The 5,950-nt window shown below is 37.2% G+C and overlaps 1 non-coding gene across 1 annotated transcript; it reads right to left on the reverse strand.

Annotated features, from left to right (window-relative positions):
- Positions 1 to 5,199: 5,199 nt before the first annotated feature.
- LOC142442127 (small nucleolar RNA SNORA36 family) lies at positions 5,200 to 5,330 on the reverse strand. The gene has a single exon (XR_012783371.1). It is a non-coding gene; the product is annotated as a small nucleolar RNA SNORA36 family (small nucleolar RNA).
- Between the last annotated feature and the right edge of the window lie 620 nt (positions 5,331 to 5,950).

Consider the following 5,950-nt stretch of genomic DNA (forward strand, 5'->3'; position numbering starts at 1 on the left):
GAAAGAAATTTGTCATGGAACAAGTGAGAAATATTTGAGCCTAAAGCAAATTCAGGTTGGGTCAAGAGGGAAGTCAACTGGCCAAGCATCATATCATAGCGTGGTTTGATCCACTGTAATCAAATTTACAGTAACCTCTATCTGGTGTAAAAGCTGTTCAAGTCCCTCAGCTCTGGCCAGAGGGGCCTGCCAGAGGCTTAATCTGATTCTGCAGATGCTTTTGGGTCCCCACTGTCCTCCACACCCTTCTACAAATTTGGTGTTCACAATTTAAGCTCTGATACATTTCACTTAATCATATATGGATTTTGTTACTGTATCTTTGGATCACATGGGATGGTGTGCACTCCTTTTTTAATGTGGACTTAGTTGACACCTCGCTTAGATGGTTGCTTGTTGGAATACAAGCTTTTAAGACTGCAGACGCTGTTCCAATTAATAGCCATGCACCATCTGCTACCTTCACCACACTTTGCTACAGCACGCATATCTTCAGTGATATCTTCATGAAAATGAATATCAAACAAAGCCATGCTAAAAGAACTAGCTATTTTGGGACTGGGGTTAAAATTAAATGGGAAACCAAAACCCACATGCTTGTCTATGGTATATAAACTGCTCTGATTTACTTTGGTGGTCATATTATGAAAAAAAACCCAAAAACCAACAAGTACAAAACAAGCACAAAAACAAAATAAACAAAAAATGAAAAACATTGGCAATCATTCTTGTGTTAGTCCTTATAGATTAGAGAAACAAATCCAGGGAGACTCGTATACGTATAGAAAGGAGCTTTGTATCAAAGAGCAATTGTATATTAAGAAAATATCCCAGCTCAGTCTAGATCAAGTCCATAAGTATGATATAAGCCCATATATCTGACACTAGTAAATAAATTCCTCTTCAGACTCATGCCACATATGCAATGGTATTGTATGCAGGAAGATCACAGACCAGGGGGAGGAAATTTTGGTGGATCCAATGGCAGTGGAAGCACCTCCAGGGCTCTGGTTGTGATCAGTGTGGCTCCTTATGAGAAGGGCATGCCCACAAAGAGGGATCACCAGGCTGTGGCACGATTGACAGACTGGACTCCACCCCTTCATTCTTATTTATCAAGTTGACATGAAATTGTGTAACTATCAGAATTCCACTGGGATATAAGGTGGTTGCATTGATAATATCAATAATCCATCCAATGGTATAGAATTTAAGGTACTGTTGATATTAAGAGTTTATGCCAGTACCATCAAATTTTGAGCTGAAATCCATGAATTGTTGCTTTGTACAGATTAATTTCTTAAGGAATTGAGCTCTGTTTATATTGAGCTTGGGGATTGGTGACAGGGGGCAGGGGGAGTCCCTGTATCATTTCTTACAAGGACAAATCTTTGCCTATCATATTAATACCTGTCATGCAAAGGGAAGAGTGAGGTACTAACGATACGGTGATACTGGTTCCCCTTTCATTGAACACCTACTAAGCCAGGGGTCCCACTCAAGATCCAATGATTTTGCTCTCACATCAGTATATTTCAGTCCAAATAACAATTTGTTCTTATGATGTGATTCTGCCCAATAGGATCCAATAGGATCCAATGTCTTCATAAAGAGATCACCAAAGTTATATGTGCTATAGCAAAATGTGATCAAGAAATCAGATGGTACCCAGTTATCAGAAAGAATAGTATCCAGGATCCTACAAACTTGTGTTTTAAAAACATCCTTCCAGGTGAGGTAACAGCTAAGTCTATGTGGAAGAAACACATCAGCTTGTGTGATCCAAGGATTAGAAAAAATAAAATCCAAGACTAGAAGAGGGACTGGTATTAGAGCTTAAATTTTGATCACTCAGTCTAAAGAAAGCTATGGATGATAGTGAAAGCCCAAAACCCCTTTGCAGGATTCCCCTTGTTTTAAGCTTCCAGTGAATCCCCTCTGACCATTTATCATGAATGTAAATAGCCTTGATGTGAGGCAGGTGCTTTGGAAAGTGGACGAATGCAAAAGTAGTTAGGTTAAAATTTAAAAACGTATTTGTTCTCCTTTTTGACCCATTTTAAATCTGTTCTGTTTTAGTTTTTAGGTGCTGTCAAGTAGGGTCCAACTCACAGCACCCATAAGTATACCACATGGAAACTCCATCCATTCCTGTGCCATCCTCACACTTGTTCCTGTTTGAGCCCATTGTTGAAGAAGCTACTATATCATCCCATCTTGTCAAAGGCCTTCATGTTTTTCTCTCCCCCTCCACTTTACCAATGATGTCCTGCTCCAGTGATTGGTCTCTCCTAATAACATATTCAGAGTACAAGAGAGGAAGTCTCTTCACATTTGCCTCAAAGAAGCATGATGGTTATACTTCTTCCAAGATAGAATTGGTTGTTCTTTTGGCAACCCATGGTACTCTCAGTATTCTTCTCCAGAAAATGTACCAATTTTTCTTCAGTCATCCTTATTTAGTGTCAAATGTAATATGCATATGAGGCAATTAAAAATACCATGGCTTGCTTCAGGAGCAATTTAATCCTCAGAGAAAAACTTTAAAGTGCTTTTCAACACTCTTAAGAGATCCTGTGCAGCAGATTGACCCAATGCAATGCATGTTTTTGATCTCTTGACTGCTGCTTCCATGGACATTAATTGTGGATTCAAGTAAGACAAAATCCTTGACAATTTCAATCTTCTCTCCATATCACAATGCTACCTATTGGTCTAGTTGTGAGGATTTTAGTCTTCTTTTTGTTGAGTAGCAGGCCATACTGAATAAAGATTGTAATCCTTGACCTTCATCTGCAAGTGTCTCAAGTCCTCCTCACTTACAGCAAACAAGGCTGTGCCATCTTCATATTACCAGTTGTTAATAAGCTTTCTACCAATTCTAATGCTACCTTATGCTTCATATAATCCAGTTTTTCTAATTATTTGCTTAACATACAGATTTAATCAATAAGATGAGAGGATAAAATCCTGACACACACCTTTGCAGATTTCAAACCGTGCAGAATTCTCTTTGCCGTTCACACAACTGCTGCTTTCTTGATCCATGTGCAGGTTCTGGATGAGCACAATGAATTGTTCTGGAATTCCCATTCTTCTCATAGTTCGCTGTGATCTATCAGCCAAATGCCTCTGCATAGTCCACTGACTGGTAAACATCTTTCAAGTATTCTCTGCTTATTCTCCCTTTTGACCCATTTTAAATTTGCTGTAGTTTTCTTCATTTCTACTATGTATCTTTTCAACTGAAATTTTTGTACTTTTTATTGCTGTTGTTTTTTTAAAATTTGTTATTATTTTTGTATGTTTTTCTTTATGTAAAATCCAGGTAGATAAATTTATAGAGACAGTAATTGGGTTAATAGTTTCTTGGGGTTATGGCAGGGGAGGTTGGAGGGAAATGGGAGCTAATCATGACTAGTAAAACTCTTTTATTTTTAAACTTGTATCGTAAGGTATGTAAATTATAATTCAATACATCTGTTTTTAAAATGTTAAGGAAGAAAGAAACATAAGGAGCAGTCTACTCTGATACATGGGGTTGCCATGAGTCGTAAGTGACTACACAGCAATGGGTTTCATTGATTGGGTATGACTATTATTTCACAATCTCACTGCTCATTCATATCGTGTTATCACATGAAGATGAAGAAGCCTTTTTGTTCATTTGTTTTATTTTTATTCCTTTGTTTACTTGTTTGGGACTTTGCAAACTACTTACACACAGGAAAATGTAGTCAGGAACCATTTGCACGAAAATCAACTCATTTTAGAAACCTTAAGGCCATATTCATTAAGAATTGAGACCAAGATAAAATGTTATTGAACATTATTATTATTATTGATATTATTGAACAACTTGTGTAGAGATTGTCAAATAAGGACCTAATTTGCTGTGTGAATTTTCACTAAAAATATATATAATAGTATTTAAATGTTAATATTAATATTTATTTTAAGTCAAAAATCAAATTAAGCAATTGAAAGTAAAATTTAAATTATATCATATCACATATTATATATTATGTAATATAATAATAATATATATAATCTAATAAAAGAATCAACTTAAGGAGAAAAAAAATGAATAAAACAATTTAAAAGGGAGAGAAACTAAAAGCAATCAGAAATACAAACCTTCCCCCACAGAAAGGAGAGTAAGAGAAAGAAAGAGGAGAGGTGGAACATAGGAGTGGGGAGATGGAGATTTTGATGAGGATACACAAATACGATGTCATTTCAAATCTCATCACACACAGAGCCAGAACTCTGTGTATTGGGCACTGTGTTCCACAGGCTTGTGTTGGTGAGAACCAGCCCTCCCAGTGAAATAATCGCCCTTCCTGTCTTTACTAAAAAGAAATGTGCACTGAAAAAGCAGCATTCGTGTCAGCGCTTACACAGAACACAGGGAAGGCTGACAGATTTTAGTGAATGCTTACAAGTTTTCTCTGTAATATAATATGCAAGCCCCCTCAATGTCTCAAGATTTGACAAGACAATAATTATAGCCATTAAAAATGAAAAGCACGTATCATATCTCTAATCTCTCATGTCTTAAGTGGAGAAACTGCAGTAAAATCCCCAGGGTCTCACATTCTGACATAAGTGTGACCATGGAAGAAGGAAGGCAGGGAGCAGTATAGCCTTCAGTGAACATGAGAGCCGAATTACTGTCTGAAAAAACACACCACCGAACAACCTGGAGTTCGTGTCCCCTTGATTTTTCCAACCCATCTCGCTGCAGTCTTGGCTTTTGTCACATTATCACTTCCTGATGTGGAGCTTGTTTTCCTTACAAGAGTAAATAAATTGGAAGTACTAATAAACTCTCAAATGATAAATATTCTCTTGTCTCAATATTTTCTTCCCAGAAGGTGGAATCTGACAGACAAGGAACATTCTTTTCATCAAAATAATAAATATTTATCACGATGAACAAACAGAAGGCCAATGAGTGATCTTACTTTCTGCCAGTACAACATTTTCTTTAAACTATTTAAATGGTCCATCCATCACTTCAGGATGGACACACAAAGTGCCAAGCTGACTGATGGCTCATGAACGATATTTTGGCCACACTCCAAGCTCAATGGTCCACATGGGATACAAAAATTAAGAAATGGTGTTTAGGTATTTGTTCCACTGTAGCAAATTCCAGACGTTGGATTGTTTTTTCCATATGCTCCAAAGTTACCTACCTAGAGGCTGGGAACAAAGTGAATAGAATAATATTTTCTACCCAGCCATTTTCCCAAGCCTGTTTTAATGTTCCAAAGTTTAATTAACAGAACAGGGAAGCTACCCTGAACTGAACTCACACTTTGGAAACCATCAGCTTTCTTCACCACATTTGTTTATGCACCATTTTGTCTTCAATGATCGTGTCAGGAAGGTGAGCATCAGAGAGTGCCGGATTATCAGAGCAAAGTCTTGTTGTGTTGAGGGAGTACTTGAGTCAAGACCTAATGCCCATGTGCTAACTTAATTCTTAACATAGATAGTTAGATAGATAGATAGATAGATAGATAGATAGATAGATAGATAGATAGATAGATTTCCCTATTGTTATATATAAATATATACCTATGTACATGCCTGTATTTAGACCTCTATAAAATGTCTTTTGCCTCCTAGTTCTTTCTTCTATTTCATTTTACTTTCCTTGTCCCATTATCATATTTGGCCTTCATTCAGGTTTAGTAACTCCTCCGTGTTACATTGCCCTTGGTTAAACCCCACTGGACATCCTATACCCTTCTCTCCATTAATTTTAATTCACTTGTTGTTCCCTTGTCCCTGGGTTGGTTGACTACCCCTTCCTTTCTCCCACCTCCCTTTCTCTTGTGTCCCCCTGGAACCATCAATCCCGTTGTTTTCATCTCTGAATTGTTTATCCCAATTATCTTATCTAGATAGAAATGCAGAGGCATCAATAAGCACAAAAACA

Source organism: Tenrec ecaudatus, chromosome 2 (genome assembly GCF_050624435.1).
Source record: "Tenrec ecaudatus isolate mTenEca1 chromosome 2, mTenEca1.hap1, whole genome shotgun sequence".
Taxonomy (NCBI): domain Eukaryota; kingdom Metazoa; phylum Chordata; class Mammalia; order Afrosoricida; family Tenrecidae; genus Tenrec; species Tenrec ecaudatus.